The sequence below is a fragment of the Schistocerca americana genome, chromosome 1 (genome assembly GCF_021461395.2).
Source record: "Schistocerca americana isolate TAMUIC-IGC-003095 chromosome 1, iqSchAmer2.1, whole genome shotgun sequence".
Classification (NCBI taxonomy): Eukaryota; Metazoa; Arthropoda; class Insecta; order Orthoptera; family Acrididae; genus Schistocerca; species Schistocerca americana.
The window spans coordinates 922,764,796-922,784,307 of NC_060119.1; the positions used below are offsets into that span (position 1 = coordinate 922,764,796).

Sequence of the window (19,512 nt, forward strand, 5' to 3'; positions counted from 1 at the left end):
AAACTTATTACAGTGAACAGAGACGTCAATGAACGAACGGGCAGATCATAACTTTGCGAAAATAAAGAACGTTAACTTTTCACTCGAGGGAAGACTTGAAACAAGGACTTCTCGTTCGGCAGCTGCTCACGCTAACCACGGGACCAGGGCGCTCCTGAGCTCACTCTCTCCTTGATGTTGCATATCTTGCACATGGACTACTCAGTTTGTATATTTTGCTTATTTTTTTCATAGTTCCACACAACTTCTTCCTGTTTTCTCGATTGATCTGTGTTCAGTTTTTCAAGGCCTATCCACTGTGCCAACTTATAACTAAATCTGAGGGGGTGCGATGGGGAGGTTCCCTTGTTAGAGAAAACCACTCATGACGGAACTACAACAGATCTAATAGTAATAAATAGACCTGAACTATAACAGCGTTTTAGTCTTGACCGCAGTTGCCGGCCGAGGTGACCGAGCGGTTCTAGGCGCTTCAGTCCGGAACCGCGCGACCGCTACGATCCCAGGTTCGAAACCTGCCTCGGGCAAGGATGTGTGTGGTGTCTTTAGGTTAGTTAGGTTTAAGTAGTTCTAAGTTCTAGGGGATTGATGACCTCAGATGTTAAGTACCATAGTGCTCATAACAATTTGAACCACTTTTTGACCGCAGTTCTTTATTAACGTTACAAAATCTTAAGCGTTTCGGCATTCTGTGATTTTCAAAGGACACTAAAAATATAGAACCAGAGTATGTTTTTTAAACAACGTGGAGCGTAAGTTCAAGAATAAAAAACAGGGTTTCAGTGCTGAATGTTTTACAAAATCGTCTCTTCAACTACAATAAAGCTGCACAGACTGATTTAAAATATATTTATTAGTTATAAAGCAACTACGAACACTAGGCCCACACAACTGAATAATTTAGTGTTAGAGATGTTCTAGCTGCTCTTCAAAACTGGTGGTCCGAAGGAGTTTGTCGTGCGAAGTATACTATAAGAGGCCATAAAAAATTTCTATTTCAGGGTGCTGATGCAGCGTATATGCAACGTAGCGCGACTGTCATGCTGGTATATAAGCATCGTCATGTTGACAAAGGATTAATGAGGCATTCGTGTCACTCTGACGTGAATGCGGAAAATGCGGAAACGTGAACTGTGGCGACATAATTACCGAGAACATCCAAACAATCCAAATGGACTGTTATTCTGTTTTTAGCTGCCGAAGGTCAAACACCGGTACACATTAATCGGAGAATGAAGAATGTGTGTGAGGCAGCACGTCTCTCTAAAACTACTGTTGTCGAAAGGTGCGCGACAAGGAGTGGTTGGTTGGTTTTGTGTGATTGAAGGGACCAGACTCGACAAGGAGTGCTCCTGTTTTATGATAAAACACGACGTCACAAATATCGTAACGCAGAAGTTACGCCAACTCAAGTGGGAGGTGCTCGAGCACCCGCCCTGTAGTTCTGATCTCTCCTAATGCGATTATCACGTTGTCGATGCCTTAAAAAGGGCTTTGAAAGATTGACGATTCCTGTAGGAAGTAGGAGGCAGTTACAGATTTCGTCACGCAGCCGAACACGGTGCTTTATCAAACGGGTATCTTCAACCTGTTGCGCCGGTCAGATGATTGTCCCAGTGCTCAAGGCGATTTTACCTGATTGGCTTACCGATTCTGGACTGTACGGTTTTCGAACGGAAATTATTTGGTCGTCCTTACAGAATATTACGCCAGTCTCTTGTGTTTCTCATTCATCAAATAAATACTTAATCTGAGATAATTCTGAGTTTTTAATATAGCCTACCAGTGCATTAACTTACAGGGTGACAATTATTGAACTACATGGCATAAAATCGTCGTAACTTCTGAACGGCTTGCGTTAGGACGTTCAAGCTCCTACGGTTGGCCGCAGGGCCTGATGGGAATTGTATGGTTTGGTTTAGCGACGAAACTCACTTTCATTTGGATGGGTACGTCGATAAGCAAATTTGGCGTATTTGAGGGACTGAGAATCCGCATTTCGTGATCGAGAAGCCTCTTCATCCTCAACGGGTGACTGAGTGGTATGCAATGTCCAGTCGCGAAATAATCGATATTCTTTGATGGTACGGTGACTACCGAACGGTAAGTGAAGATATTGGAAGATTATTTCATCCCCATTATCCAAAGTGGCCCTGATTTCAACAAGATGAGGTTCATGCAAGACGGATCTCATCGAAGCAGGCGAGAGTTTGATGTCGTGGATGAACACTTTGGGGACCGCATTATGACTCTGGGGTACCCAGAGGCCATTGGCGTGGGCTTAGATTGACCGCCATATACTCCAGATCTGAACATCTACTACCCCTTTTTGTGGGGCTATATTAAAGACAAGGTGTACAGCGATAATCCCAAAACCATTACTGAGCTGAAAGCAGCCATTCAGGAGGTCATCGACAACATCGATGTTTGGACACTCAGCAGGCCAGGCAGAATTTCGCTATTCGTCTGCGCCACATAATCGTCAACAATGGCAGGTACATCGAACATGTCATAACATACATCCGAATATCTCCAATGACATTTACATGTTGACTGAAGTGTGTGCACGCCGTAGCTTCACTTACCCAGTGCAAAAGGAACAGCAAAAGTTCCCGCACGCTTTCCTGGGTCACTTCTGCATTTGTCGATAACCCTGCATCGAAGAGAACACACTGCATTCTTCCTATCGTGAAATCCTTAGTCCAACTATAAATTTCGTTTGGAGCCCCGTACGAACGTAATTTCGTTAATAAGTGTTTGTGTAGTACGGTACTCAATTAAATGCTGGCAAGAAATGTAACAGTCACGAGCTAAGTCCACAACCATTACTTCTCAGCAGTGATACGCCTATGTGCCGAATTTTTTTTGTCATGTAATCTATCCTAATGCATCGCTACATATTTAGTTAACATAAGCTTAACTTTTCATTATGCCACATAAAATAAAGTGGAATACAGCATGTCCAAATTACATTCTGTGGAAGAAAATAAAGAACATATTTAGTAGTCACAAAAATAATTTACGATCAATCTGTCTACGGATCAGGACTGCAAAATAGTGCGTCATCAGAAAAACTTTTTTCATATAAGACTGGAGTGCGCTAAAGCATGCTCAAATGACATTCTGAGGAGAAAAAAATTATCTAATAAGCGAATAACGTCGTTTGCTTGTCTGCCTTGACTATTTAATGCATATTTTTTTCCGTGACGGATGCAGTTGAATCCTGTCACTGTTCCTTTATGGGGTGTAGAATAATAAAGGTGATTTTATTTACACACGGCCGATTTAGGCCTTGAGCCCGTCTTCAGCTGGCTTTCATTCATGTACAAGTTTACACACTCAGTGTTGGATATCACTGTTTAAATTAAAAACAATGTGATGAGGACTAAATAGACACTATGACTCTTTTGAAGGTGGCTAAGTGACATACGTTGCAAAATGTTGTAGTACTTCCATAGCTAACATGTACGTGTCGTTTTCATATTACATTTGTCACATTTCTTACAAAGGTATTTAATTTTTCACACGTTAACTGTTTCTCAGTCAATCTGCTATTTATCGCTGCTTCAGTATTATGTCTTTGATAAAGTGGTGGCGCTTTAAATGTTAATAAGTTCAGAAGTCCATGCACTTGCAATGTCCAACGTTTATACATTGGGAAACAGAGGTTATGGTCAAAGAGCTAAGGTCAGAGAAGTACAGAGATATGACACATACAGATTTTATTTACACACGGCCGATTTAGGCCTTCAGCCCGTCTTCAGCTGGTTTTCATTCATGTACAAGTTTACACACTCAGTGTTGGATATCACTCTTTAAATTAAAAACAATGTGATGAGGACTAAATAGACACTATGACTCTTTTGAAGGTGGCTAAGTGACATACGTAGCAAAGTATTATACAAATATATTACAAAGAATGAAAATGAAATTGTTACATGACTGTGGAACCACACCGTCACTTATAATTTACAGAATTATTTGAGGTTAAATAGACATTTTCTTTCTCTTTTTTCAAAAACATGCTAGATGTGAGGGTACCTTGAGTTACAATTTGTGTATTATGTATTAAACCGGAGACCTAGAAACGACGGAGAGGCTTCGTCCCGCCGTAGCCCTCAGTGGTTCACAACGCACAACAGGCCACAGCAGCCCACCCACCCCACCGCCCTCCCACATCGAATCCAGGATTATTGTGAGGTTCGGCCCCCAATGGACGCCGCTGGGAAGGTCTCATACCAGACGAGTGTAACGCCAAATGTTTGCGTGGTAGGGTAGTTATGGTGTACACGTACATGGAGACCGTGTTTGCGCAGCAATAGCCGATGTAGTGTAACCGAGGCGCAATAAGGGGAACCAGCCCGCATTCGCCGAGGCAGAGGGAAGATCGCCTTAAAAACCATCCACAGACTGGCCGGCGCACCGGACCTTGACACTAATCCGCCGGCGGATTAGTGCCGGGGACCGGCACGCTTTCCCGCTCGGGAAGCAGCGCGTTAGATCGCGCGGCTAGCCGGGCGGGCACATGAGTTACAGTTCTTTGTGTTCAAAATATTTTATTAAAGATCTGTAGAAGTGACTTGTTTACGAGGTCTACTTGTTCACTGACAATTAGAGGTGTTGATCTGGAGCTAACGATGTAAATTTCGAACTCTTCAAGAAGATTCATTGTCTTTCCCTTGCTGACAGTGTGTAGTGCAGGCTGTCTTTAGTGGCTGCGGCTGAGTGGTAATGTTTTTTCAGATATGTTTCAAAAGTGGATTTATCAAAATTATTTAGCCGAAGAGCTAAATTCCTTCCCGTTTGATCTACACACAATTGTGGCCAGTTGTCACATAAAAGTTTGTAAATACCTGATATGCTGTGACATTGGCTATTTCTCGGTTGAAGTGAATGATGTGCTGTTGTGGCTTATTGTTAATGCTGCAAGATATCTGACTACCACTATTACGAAAAAGATAAGCTACTTGGCACGAAATTCTTCCTATAAACGGTTGCGAGCAAAAATGTGTATTTTCTCTTGTGAAATTTTTGTAGATCCGTATGTGTAAGAACTTTATACTCCTTTGACCTAAGCTCTTTGACAATAAGCTCTGTTTTCCAATGTAAACACGTTGAATATTGTGAGTGCATGTGTTTCCGAAGTCATAACATCTAAAGCGCTACTACTTTATCAAAGACGTAACATGGAATGACCGATAATTAGCATGGTGATTAAAAATGTGATAAATGTAGTGTGAAAATAATATGGATACATGGTTGTACGTAAGTACCATAATATTTTGCATCAGATGTCGCTTAGCATTTCCGAGAGTTTCATTTGTGTCTGTTTAGTCATCATCAAATTATTTGTTTCTTATTTAAACAGTTATGTCCAACACTGGGTATGGAAACATGGGCATGAATGTAAAGCACCTGAAGATGGGCAGAAGCCGGATACTGGTCGAGTGAAAGGGAACGGTTATTATTTTACACTGTGTGACCATTTATGATCAGTCATTGTATTTAAAAGACGCCGGTATCCAGCTCTGACCAGCAAGTGAATCTTGTCCTCCCAAGGAACCAGTCCGGTTCGAAAACAGGGACGTCTGTTTGTATTTTTACTTTTCATTAAGAAATTATCATTGTAAACGACGTTGTTATCCAGCTTTCAGTTATAAGTTGCTGTGGATGTCATTCTTCTATCAAACCGGACCCAGTTTGAATCATCGGTCGTAATTTTGTGTTTTTTAATTTATATAACGAACGTTTCTTTGTACTTTACACTCTTGTCATTGCTGTATTGTCAAAATTGCATTAATGCTTAGTTAACATTGTTGTAGCTGCTGCTGTCTGTCTGGTGTTCCCCTCTTAATGTTTTTATTTTACATTTTTAACTTTCGTTTGTACGTCGAACTCTTTTCATTGTTCTACTGTGCAAATTACTATGGCACTTTTGTACCAACTGTTAGCTGTATGGTCTTTGGTGACGAAGGACAGAAGTAAATAAATGAATAAATAAATAAACTGAAAAGCTACTTGAGTGAAAAGTAACGTCTCCGAGGTCGAGAAAGCCGGCAACGTCCAGGACAGCCATAAAGCTGACCCCACGCCCTTCCATACTGCATGCAATGATGTCATTGGTAGAGGGCGACACGGCAGTCGGTCTTTCCGATCAGCCTATCACAGCCCAGCTTTGTTTTTATTTTTACGAACACATAGACATAAAAACTTTTCAGTCCCAATCTTATTTCCAATAATTATTACTTAAAACATGTTTTCATTTTCTATAAATGTAGTAAAATACGAGTATCTACTGATGATGGCACGAATGTGCCGGAACATGTTTTGGCATTCATAAAAATATTTTTTTGCCTGGGCCTGAATAACCATAAATTATTCCAGAAGTTATTCAGATAGTTTAGCATAATACAAAAAAAAATGGCTCTGAGCACTATGGGACTTATTTTCTGAGGTCATCAGTCCCCTAGAACTTAGAACTACTTAAGCCTAACTAACCTAAGGACATCACACACACCCATGCCCGAGGCAAGATTCGAACCTGCGACCGTAGCGGTGGCGCGGTTCCAGACTGTAGCGCCTAGAATCGCTCGGCCACACCGGTCGGCAATACAAAATATTACGGGAAAGTACTCTTTTGGCATAATTTTACTGAATCACAAACAAGATAACAACAGGTACGGCACTCTACTTGGGTTTCTCTGTAGAGTACTTTTACTAGCCTAGCAAAGCATGTCGGTATGCGTTTCACACAAGTCGTGTTGCAGCAGAGACTGTGTGGCACGTCGTCCGGTGCCGTCTCCCTCACTGTGAGGCGTTAAACTCGCCCACAGAGTTGGTGCGGCCGCCCCACTTTCCGCTGTGTAATCACAGCGGAGCCACAGCTGACCCGGTTTCCGAAAACAGGCCACGCTGTTTGCCGCGCACAGGCAAACGTCCGACACAGGCAGCGAGGGTCTCCTTAACAGGTTCTTGTTCAGTGGAGACAGCGTCTATTACCATTGGGTAATACCAAGAAGAAATGCAGATGATAAACGGGTATTCATTGGACAAATATATGATACTAGAACTGACATGTGATTATATTTTCACGCAATTTGGGTGCATAGATCCTGGGAAATCAGTACGCAGAACAACAACCTCTGGCCTAATAATGGTTTTGATACGCCTGGGCATTGAGTCAAACAGAGCTTGGATGGCGTGTACAGGTACAGCTGCCCATGCAGCTTCAACACGACACCACAGTTCATCAAAAGTAGTGATTGGCGTATTGTGACGAGCCAGTTGCTCACCCACCATTGAAGAGACGTTTTCAATTGGTGAGAGATCTGGAGAATGCGTTGCCCACGGCAGAAGTCGAACATTTTCTGTATCCACAAAGGCTCGTACAGGACCTGCAACATGTGGTCGTGCATTATCCTGCTGAAACGTAGCGTTTCGCAGGGATCGAATGAAGGGTAGAGCGACGGGTCGTAACACATCTGAAATGTAACGACCACTGTCAGTGCGAGCAAAAGGTGACCGAGACGTGTAACCAATGGCACCCCATAGCATCTCGCCGGGTGAAATGCCAGTATGGCGATGACGAATACATGCTTCAAATGTGCGTTCGCCGCGATGTCGCCAAACACGGATGCGATCATCATGATGCTGTAAACGGAATCTGGATTCACCCGAAAAAATGACGTTTTGCCATTCGTGCACCAAGGTTCGTCGTTGAGTACACCATCGCAGGCGCTCCTGTCTGTGATGCAGCGTCAAGGGTAACTACAGCCATGGTCTCCGAGCTGATAGTCCATGCTTCTGCAAACGTCATCGAACTGTTCGCGCAGGTGGTTGTTGTCTTGCAAACGTCCCCGTATGTTGACTCAGGGATCGAGACGTGGCTGCACCATCTGTTGCAGCCATGCGGATAAGATGCCTGTCATCTCGACTGCTAGTGATACGAGGCCGATGGGATCCAGCACGGCGTTCCGTATTACCCTCCTGAACCCTCCGATTCCATATTCTGCTAACAGTCATTGGATCTCGACCAACGGCAGCAGCAATGTCGCGATACGATAAACCGCAGTCGCGATAGGCTTCAATCCGCCCTTTATCAAAGTCGAAAACGTGATGGTACGCATTTCTCCTCCTCACACGAGGCATCACAACAACGTTTCACCAGGCACCGCCGGTCAACTGCTGTTTGTGTATGAGCACTCGGTTGGAAACTTTTCTCATGTCAGCACGTTGTAGGTGTTGCCACCGGCGCCAACCTTGTGTGAATGCTTTGAAAACCTAATCATTTGCATATCACAGCGTCTTCTTCCTGTTGGTTAAATTTCGCGTCTGTAGCACGTCATCTTCGTGGTGTAGCAATTTTAATTGCCAGTAGTGTAGCTTGAAATGTAGTCAACCATGTTTTCAGCTATCTTAACCCTAACAGGGCGTTATGCACAGACCACAAGGTAGCGCACAGGACACGCTATCGGCACGCTCAGCTAACTACGTGTCAATAGTGAAAGCTAAAAAATCCTGTCACAAAACGAACTTCACACCTAGAGGGCTACTTTCTGTTGTCAGTTTCTATACAAGAAAATGTCATCTCATTTTCTCCTCGTACAGTGAAATTTCCTCCTACTATGTATTCCAGTAAAAATAATTTTCGTGTATGGTAGCCATATATATATAAACAGCTAGTTTTCATTTCATCATTTGATCAATCAAGTACTTTATGTCGACAGATAACAATAAAGAAAATGAACACCTGTTATGTCTGAGGGCACCTTCTTCTTCCAGCGGAAACAGCACGTATCCGTGCTCAGTCACCACCGATTGTTACTGCCGTGAAACAATTCAATGCACAGTTGACTAGGTGGTTATTCATTCGCCGGTTACGCGGGTCGTAGGTGACGATAAATTTAAGGCTTCTCTGGTATCCATAAAAGAGGGTATATTATTTCTGTGAGATTTATTGGAGCAAGATTAGGCTACAAGTGGCTAGGTGTATGTATGCCTAAACTGTATTTCTTGACGTCACATGTCTCGCGAACGTGTAATCGATGACAAAAATTTTATCAGTGGAGCAGTATTGAAGAAGAGTGCTGAAAAAAGTTATCGATCGCCTTACACGACAGAAATGAAATCAGACCTAAATCAACATTTGGAAGAACCATTTTCAGTAATTAAAGTCCGACGTGCAAGCTAAACATCCACAAAGTTAAGCAATTTCCGAAACTCCACGAACGCATTGTTGCAGCAAAAATGCTACCGAGGTAACGCAACACGGATCACTGACGACTATAGCAGAGAAATACGAACCGATAGGTGGCTTTTTGTATGTTTCCAACAACAGTTTAAATTAATTAATGGCGAAAGTCGAAGAACTATATACCAATTTCCTATTATTGGCATCATACAGACTTTGTGATTTTGTGGACCAGATTTTTTTTGGGAGTCCATCGCCTTATTACTGCTTTCCTAGGATCACTTACGGCTCACTTTATTTTGGCATTTTAGATGCCTAACTGCATCATACAGTACTTCTTACGTGTTTGACGAGTACATTGATATTTTAATCCCTTATGACCCATTCCGGTATTTGCAGTAATATTATCCACCATTTGCGTACAGATTTTGTACAGACCTACATAAGTTTTCACTGGAAACAAAACTAAAATTCTCCAAATTAAATCCATAACGGATTGCAGTAATTTTTCAAGTGGTAATCCAATGTTAGATCAACCATTGCCTTAAGTTTGTCTATAACTTCGATAGTCAAACATAAAGGATTACCATTTGCCACAAATTTTCTTGCTAGGTCCCTTCCGTAATCTATCGACTTCGTGTTGTAACCTTAACCGTACATAAGGTAACAGTATTCTCGTGCGAGGACAATGATGGTGAAGTTAAGTTGCTTCTGGTCTTGGGAAGTTACAGCGTTACATGGCCTCTTACTTGTTAGTTTACCCAGGGAGATCCCTAAATCTAAAAACTATTGAATGCTGTGTATTGCGAAACGCGTGGTCTCTTTACAAGGTAATTCGTTCGGCTTGTTACCAATATTTTCTTTTCAGCGTGTATAGCGTTGCCAGTACTCCCATACGACTCGAAACGCGTGTAATACGAAAAACAAGTCGTATTTGTAAAGAACACATTTCCATTGTCTCATGGTACGGGCTGTAATGAGACATGAAAGGTGACCCGCAATTCGCTTGTGCTATTTAGTTTCTTTTGTCCAAAGAGAAGGAAGTCTAGTGAAATGATTACTTTAGAAACAAGTATTATTGATGTTCCGAAGGGGAATTTTTATCTCATCATCTGGGCGTCATTTGTAATATCTACAAGAAATTAAGAACACGTTCATTATCATAAAAATCGTTATGTGAAATTATAAAAGATCTATTTATGTTGCTATGGGTCATGCATTGTCTACTGCATGGAATTCTGCGTGTCTATTAGTAACGCTGTAGAGTTCGATGATAAAAGTAATTTGGTGTAACATGCCTGTGCTTCCGAAGACCCGGAATTTCTTTTTAAATCGACGTAGAAGAAAAATCTCTCTTATTTGTATAGATATTTCGCAGCGTTATCTTTGTGCGTTTGAAGTACTGATAGAAGACGTGTAAGTTGCATAATGGTTATAGCACGAAATATCCAATTGATAAGTACATATCTCAACCTCGTTACGGTTTTTTAACCATCTTCCTGTAAATGTTACATAACCCTCAATCATTGATTAGGGTCTTACGAATATTGACAATAGGTGCAGACAGGTAAAAAGCGAAACTTCGTGGCAGATGGAAACTGTGAGATACGAAGTCGTGTCGTAAGTAAAGCTGTGAGGTCGTGTCGTGGCGCGTGCTTCGGTAGCTCAGTTCGTTTATAACGGCTTCCGTGTTTGCAACAGAAGATAGTGGTGGTTTAACCGCTACAGTTGGTTTGTGGATTAATGCGGGATCGCGTTATGAGACAGACAGTACGAATGGTGTAGCTCACTTTTTGGAGCATATGGCATTTGAAGGCACATTGAAAAGATCTCAGACGGATTTAGAACTTGAGATTGAGAATATGGGTGCCCACCTTAACGCATACACGCCCCGTGAACAAACTGTGCCTTATGCAATGTGCCTCGCAGAGGAAGTTCCCAAATGTGTTGAAATACTTTCTGATATCATATTGAATTCCCGGCTGGGAGAACAAGAGATTGAGAGGGAGAGAGATGTTATTCTCCGTGAAATGCAAGAAGTGGAAATTAATTTGCAGGAAGTAGTGTTTGATCACTTGCATGCAACAGCGTATCAGGGCACAGCACTGGGCAGAACAATTCTGGGCCCTACGAAAAACATCTAATCTATATCTCGTCAAGATTTATCAGACTTTATAAAGACCCATTACAAGCCTCCAATGATGGTTATGTATGGTGCAGGTGCAATAAAGCATGACGACTTAGTAAAATTGACAGAGAAAAATTTTAGCAGCCTTAGTGGCTCTTACAGTGACGAAATTCCCATTCCAACCCCATGCAGGTTTACTGGATCGGAGATACGTGTGAGGGATGATTCAATCCCACATGCACATGTTACAATTGCTGTAGAGGCTTGTGGATGGGCAGATGCAGACAACATTCCATTGATGGTTGCTAATACCCTAACTGGTGCATGGACAAGAACACAGGGAGCTGGAGTCCTAACCTAACCTAACCTAACCTAACCTAACCTAACAATTCATCACGCTTAGCAGCAGCTGCAGCGCAAGATAACCTAGCACATACTTTCCAGTCATTTAACACTTGCTACAAAGACACAGGTCTTTGGGGCATATATTTTGTGTGTGACCCACTGAAATGTGAAGATATGATGTACAATATTGAAACTGAATGGATACGTATATGAACAGAAGTAAGAGTCTGAGGTGGAACGTGCTCGTAACATGTTGAAGACAAATATGCTTTTACAGCTTGACGGGTCAACGCCTGTTTGTGAAGACATAGGAAGGCAGACGCTTTTCTATAACAGGAGGTTCCCAACTCATGAATTTATTGCTAGAATTGAATCTGTAACAGCAAAACATGTAAGATATGTTGGAATGAAGTATATATATGATCACTGCCCACCACTGGCTGCTGTTGGACCAATTGAAAATCTCCCAGACTACAACAGAATCAGGTCATCAATGTACTGGCTGCGTGTGTAATTGCACATTGTAGAGGTACAGTGCAGATGGAAAGAGTGAGAATGGGCCTGTAAATAGGTAGCTAATTTATTTCAGGAGATCTACTCAAGTATAGTTAATATCCTTAAGCTTCTAGCCAATGTCATTACTTATCAGAAGACCATGACTTTTGTTTATTGTGATCAATTTATTAATGAAAATAAAATATGTACATTATGTAAGTGTTGTGGTATTTTTTTAAATCACCAGGTGTTATCTTGACAAAATGGAACCTCCCATGACTTGGATTGTTGATAATGAGCTATAGAGAGAATTTTGTAAAAAAGAAAAGCTGAGGATAGAAAACTTTAGTGTACTGGGTTCTGACATTTGGGGAAAAAAAAAGTTCGTAGAGCACTGCCCGTAAAATGCACAAGTCCCACGTTCGAGTCCCTGCATAGCACACAATTTTAATCAGCCAGGAAGTTTTGTATCAGCTTACACTCCAGTACAGAGTGAAAATTACATTTTCGAAGAAAAAAGTAAGTGACACCACTGCTGATCTCATAAAAGGTCTACTTGGAATTTTGACCTCACACTGTAAAGACCGTGATCTAACATTGTGGCTATTATGTTTTAAGGAAAAAAATAGGGAAGTTATACGAAACAGTATTTGAGAAATATGTTTAAAGTCTTAAAATTACACGCCTATCTGTCTTCCTAGTATCAGTGCTCCTTTCCTTATCTTGGGTGGGCTCAGTGTTCACTGACGGATTTTAACTCTGCGTGTCTCCTCGGATAAGACGGCCGAGACAGTACTCGAAGTTAAGCAAATTAAGTGCTAGTGCCCCACACGTACGTAAGGGAATACAGTGTGTAAGTTTGCCGTCTGCAGGTTGATTCAAATGGCTCTGAGCACTATGGGACTTAACAGCTGAGGCCATCAGTCCCCTAGAACTTAGAACTACTTAAACCTAACTAACCTAAGGACATCACACACATCCATTCCCGAGGCAGGATTCGAACCTGCGACCGTAGCGGTCGTGCGGTTCCAGACTGTAGCGCCCAGAACCGCTCGGCCACTCAGGCCGGCGCCGTCTGCAGGGACTGAAATGTCCGTACATTCGACAAGCAGGACAGCGCTATAGAATGGCAAGCGGCAGTGGATCTGCGGTCGAAGCTCTAACATGCAGCTGTCGATGTATCGACAGGCGGCTATATGGGACGCAGCTGGCGCGCCAGATGACAGGAGAAATGCGGACCCGCGTCGCGGGAGGATGTCGCTCCAAATTGGCAGATAGCGGGCACGCGCAACCTGTCATCGGCTGCCAGGGCCCTGCCCGACACTACATACCCGATAGAACAGCGGCTGCAGCGACAGCCTAACACCTGCGTCACGGACATAAATTACACACAAAAGTATTACAAACATTAAATACATCGGTGGCATTCAGACGACACACTTCACAAGCAATAACTGATAGGAATTGACAGTCTGAAAACGTGTCAGGCTGCAACTGCCTTCTCTTTGAAAGGAAGTAGGGCAAATAATATTGGATGACACAGGAGATAGTGAATTTGATTGATAAAAGGAAAAAAAAACATAAAAATTCCGCATATGAAGCTGGCGAAAGGGAATAAAAAATGAGTGGAAATCGGCTAAGCAGGTATCACTAGGAGAAAGATACACACTGCCTTCAGGAAAATTAGAGGCCTTTGGAGAAAAGAGAAGTAGCTGTATGAATTTCAAGATCTCAGATGGGAAACGGTCCTAAACAAGGAACGGAAGGCTGGAAGGTGGAAAGAGTACATAGAGGGTCTATAGAAGGAAGATGTATTTGAGGGCAATAGTAGAAACGAAAGAGGTGATGAATGTGAGGTGGGAGATATAATACTGCAAGAAGAACTTGACTGATCGCTGAAAGCTCTGAGTCGGAACAAGGCCCTGGGAGTAGACGACAGTCCGTCTGAACTACTGACCGTCTTGGGAGAGCCACCCGTAACAAAACTCTTCCATCTGGTGTGCAAGATGTATAAGACAGGCGAAATACCCTAAGACTTTGAAATCATTATAATAGCCTCATTCCAGATCCAAAGAAAACACGTGTAATAGGTGTGAAATTACCAAACTATCAGTATAATAAATCGTGATTGCAGAATATCAACACCAATTCTTTGCAGAAGAATGGAAATACTGGTAAAAGCTGACCTTGGGAAAGACCAGCTCGGATTCCGGAGAAATACAGGAACACGCGTGGCAATACTGATCCTACAGATTATAGATGATAGGTTAAGGAAAGATAAACTTAGATTTATAGTTTTTGTAGACTTACAGAAAACTTTTTACCAAGGTGACTGGAATACTCCTTTCGAAATTCTGAAGGTAACACAGGTAAAATACAGGCAGCGAAAAGCTATTTACAACGTTTGCAGAAACCAGATGGTAGTTATCAGAGTCTAGGGTCATGACCAAAGACAAATTTGGAGTAGGGATTAAAGTTCATGGAGAAGAAATAAAAACTTTGAGGTTCGCTAATGACATTGTATTTCTGCCTGAGACAGAAAAAGACCTGGAAAGGCAGTTGAACGGATTGGACAGTGCCTTGAAAGGGGGATATAAGATGAACATCAATAAAATCAAAACAAAGATAATGGAACTACTCGAAAAATCATTTGATGCTGAGGGAATAAGACAAGGAAAAGAGAGACTTAAAGTAGTAGACGAATTTTATTATTTGGGCAGCAAAATAACTGATGATGGCTGAAGGAAAGACGATATAAAATATACTGGCAATGATAAGAAAAGTGTTTCTGAAGAAGCAAAATTGGTAGACATCGAATATAGATTCAAGTGTTAGAAAGTCTTTTCTGAAAGTGTTTTTATGGAGTGTAGCCAGGTGTAGAAGTAATTCATAGACCATAGACGATTTTGACAAGAAGAAAGTAGAAGGTTTTGAAATGTGGTGCTACAGAAGAATGCTGAAGATTAGATGGGTAGATCACGTAATTGGTGAGGTAGCACTGATTAGAAATGGGGACAAAAGAAATACGTGGCACAACCTGACTAGGACGGTTGATAGGACACAATAAGAGAAATCAAGGCATCAGCAGGCAAGTGTATGGAGTAAAAATTGCAGGGAGAAACCAAGAGATGAAACAGTAAGCTTATTCAGAATGATATAAGTTGCAGTAATTATTCGGAGATGAAGAGCCTTGCACATCATTCGGAGATGAAGAGCCTTGTACAGAATGGAGCAGCATGGAGAGCTGCTTCAACCCAGTCTTCGGACTGAAGATCACCACAGTAACAAGTAAATACGAAAATCAGTGCGATACTGTCCAATGGAGTAATGAATTTGTGGTATATAACTAATCCCTTCATGTGAAATAGTTAATTAAAATGGCATCCTCCGAGTACCAGACTTCTGTTGTCCAATTAAACGGAAAAACTGTAAATTAACAGAACAGGAGGCCACCTAACCAAACTCTTCTTCATTTTTACTTTCGCCGTACTGAGACATAGATGGCACATTTGTTTTAAATCAAACGTTACGTTGTAAAAATGTGCAGAGAAGCTCCTGCAAAATTCCAAGTGCGAGAAAAACGTCGCATGTCGTGCAATTACGCTTAAGGATACGAGGTTTCCCAACAGACCGCCAGCTGAAGTACGGTACACAAGCGTCGCCCGCTTCTGTCGGCTGGATGTGGCCTCGTTTTGCCAACCTCTCAACTCAACACTCTGAGGTTGTTCTTTCAGTTCACCCTCATTTTAGATCTTGAACCAGGAGCTCAGCAGACAAATCTGAATGGGGAAGCTACAAAGCCTCTAGCGTCTCGTTGTTGAGAGATAAGTAAGACTATCCCTCTCAGCTCATATCGACCGATGCCGCAGCTGTAAGTTTGTGGAGAGCCGCATAATCATGTGAACAGCTTCTCCATAAGAGATGAGCGCATTCCCTTGCTGTATACTCCGTCCTCTCAATTCTGCTTAGGCCGTTCTAAAATCAAGGGGTAAGTGACAACAAAACGACTATTCACGCTGTTGTATACAACGTATGAGAGTGGCGATATACCATCTGACTTTCGGGAAAACATCATCCACACAGTTCCGAAGATAGCAAGAGGCGAAGGTTGCGAGAATTGTCGCACAATCAGCTTAGTAGCTCATGCATCCAAGAATAATGTACAGAAGAAGAGAAAAGAAAACTGAGGATCTCTAAGACGACGATTAATTTGGCCTTAGGAAAGTAAAGGCACCAGAGATGCAGTTGTGACGTTGCGGTATGTAATGGAAGAGTGGCTGAAGGAGAATCAAGACATGTTCATAGCGTTTGTCGACCTGGAAAAAGCATTCGTCAGTGTCAAATGGTGCAAGATGTTCGAACTTCTGAGAAAAAAATAGGTAAGCCATAGGGGAAGACGGGTAATGTACATTATGTTCAAGAACCCAGAGGGAACAGTAAGACTGGAAGACCAAGAGGGAAGTGCTCGGATTAAAAAAAGTGTATGACAGGTTTGTAATCTTTCGCCGCAACGGTTCAATCTCTACATCGAAAACCCAACGACAGATGTCTGTGACAAAGAGAGATCAGAGCGTTCTTCCGTCATAAAAGAGGCGCTGAAACAGAAGGTGGATCGTATCATTCGACAGAAGCGGCTCGTTCAATTTTGCACGAAATTGTCGCTCATCACTTAGGGTGCCACAGAATCTGTGCACGGTAGATGCCACACGTGCTCATGGTTGACCAGAAAACTGCGAGAATGGGTTCTGCTTTAGCCTCAGAGCATTACGAAATCGGTGGGAAAAAGTTCATTGACCATGTTGTTGTAGGAGTTAACACATGGGGCTTCTCATAAATCCCAAACAATGAAGCGACATTCCATGGAGTGGAATGATAAGCAGTCGCTACAGAAGCCATGCTGCTTCAAACTGCATCAACTCTTAAACAAACGCTTCTGTATACTGGGAAAGTCGATTTCATGCCTTAAACACATTAGTCAATAGTGGTGCTCACTGAGCGACCCTTGAACGTCTTCGTCAGGCTATTCAGAACTGTCGACGACGTAAGCTCTCTCGTGGAATTATTGTTCTGGACGACCATGCACGTCCGCATACTGTCCGACAGACACAAGCATTGAGTGAGAAATTCCGGTGGCACATCTTGGAGCATTCCGGACCTGTCATCGTCGGACTTTTTGCTGTTTCCAGAACTGAAGGAGCACCTTGCTGTTAACGCTTCCCAAATGATGAAGACCTGAATGATGCTATCGTTACTCGTTTAAACAGCTACGCGACCGCGTGATATGAAGACGGTATACACAAACAGGTGCAGAAGTACGACAAGCGCTTAATGTCAAAGGCGATTATGAGGAAAAGTAGACAAATTATGTGCCAGAACGTGTACATTCAATTTCTGTATTATTACTGCATATCTTCGTATGGCGAAGAGATCTTCACTTTCGGATGCCTCCCATCCATGTGTTCCAATGTACGGGTATTGTTCCATTTAATTTTAAAGACATTCTCTGCTCAAATCTAGGTGTCATCGGTAATACTCGTCGCAGCAGCCAAAAAGACTGATCGTCAAAAAATTTCAGGTTGAGTCAACGTCGTTCCGCTATGGTGCTTTTTTTCGTAGTTTACTGACGAGAGCGCACACCTGTGGTTTCAGCACGCTGCTTCTTATACCTGTGCGAGTCCGTTCCATGTTTTTTTCTAATCTGTGCATTTCATTCATTTACTACTTTCGCTTGATCTACAACTACATACGTACTCCGCGAGACACCGTACGGTGCATGGCGGAGGGTACCCTGTACAAGTACTAGGCGTTTCCTTTCCTGTACCACTGGCAGACAGAGCGACGATTGTCTTCATGCCTCCGAATGAGCCCAATTTCTCGTATCTTATCTCCGTGGTGCGTATACGCAATGTATACTGGTGGCAGTAGTTATGTGGCAGTCAGCTTCAAATACCGGTTCTCTAAATTTTCTCAGTAGCGTTCCTCGAAAAGAAAGTCGCCTTCCCTCAGAGGATTCCCATTTGAGTTCCGAAGCATTTTCGTAACACTTGAGTGTTGTTCGAACCTTCCGGTAACAAATCTAGCAGCACGCATTTGAATTGCGTCGATGTCTTCCTTTATCTGACCTGGTGAAGATCCCAAACACTCAAGCAGTACTCAAGAATAGGTCGCACTATATCCTTCATGCGGTCTCCTTTACAGATACTCCACACTTCCCTAAAAGTCTCTCAATAACCACGAGTCGACCATTCATTTGCCCTAACACAATCCTCACATGCTCCATCTATTTCACGTTACTTTGCAACGTTACGCCCAGATATTTAAATGACGTGACTATCGCAAGCAGGACACTGCTAAAGCTGTATATGGACATCACCAGTTTTTTTTTCCTACTCATCTAAATTAACTTACATTTTTCTACGTTTAGAGCAAGCTACCATTCATCACACCAACTAGAAATTTCGTCTAAGTCATCTTGTATCATCCTACAGTCATTCATATTCAACATCTTTCCGTACACTACAGCATCATTAGCAACACTCCGCACCAGATTATTTATGTATATAAAAATTAATAACTTTCCTATCACACTTCCGTGGAGCATACCTGACGATACCCTTGTCTCTGACGGACACTCGCCGTCGAGGACAGCATACTGGGTTTCACTTAAGAAGTGTTCGAGCCACTCACATATCTCTGAGGTTATTCTGTATGCTCGCATCTTCGTTAACAGTCTGCAGTGGCCTGCCATGTCAAAGGCTTCTCGGAAACTGAATAATATGGTATCTTCTTGGTCTCTTGATCCACAGTTCGTAGTATATCCTGTGAGAAAAGAGCAAGCTGCGTTTCACAAGAGTGATGCTTTCTAAAACCATGCTGATTGGTGGAAATACATACCGTTTGTATTGTTTTCGAGTCATGTTTATACAGAGTAAATTCTCGACTTACATACTTTTTCAAACGACAGTGAAAATCAGCGTTCTTGATCAGATAACAACAATGTGCCCAAGAAGAAGCGGTTATCCAGATGTCATTGCTTTAAAAGGCTTCCTTTGTTCGAACATGCAACCAACCGTATGGCTTTATATATCAGCAACGGTACTGGTTGCCCTCAAGGATCTTGCTCTCACTTACCAGTTTTGCTTCAATAAGAAATCCACTAGCCTTATTTCGCCAAGCACTCTCCTGTTGTCTTTCGTAACATATACAGCTATCAGGAAAATTTACATGATGTGGTTTCATGATGGATACACTTCAGATCAGCGTCATTACATAAACAGCATCATTGTTTATCAGGATTCTTCGTCCGGGTGCTCGGAAAGTTAGAGAATGAGGAGCTGGGCATGAAAACTGACAC

General features: G+C 42.3%; 1 pseudogene; it reads left to right on the plus strand.

Annotated features, from left to right (window-relative positions):
• Positions 1-12,257, plus strand: part of LOC124595162 — a 28,445-nt pseudogene extending 16,188 nt beyond the window's left edge.
• Positions 12,258-19,512: the final 7,255 nt, after the last annotated feature.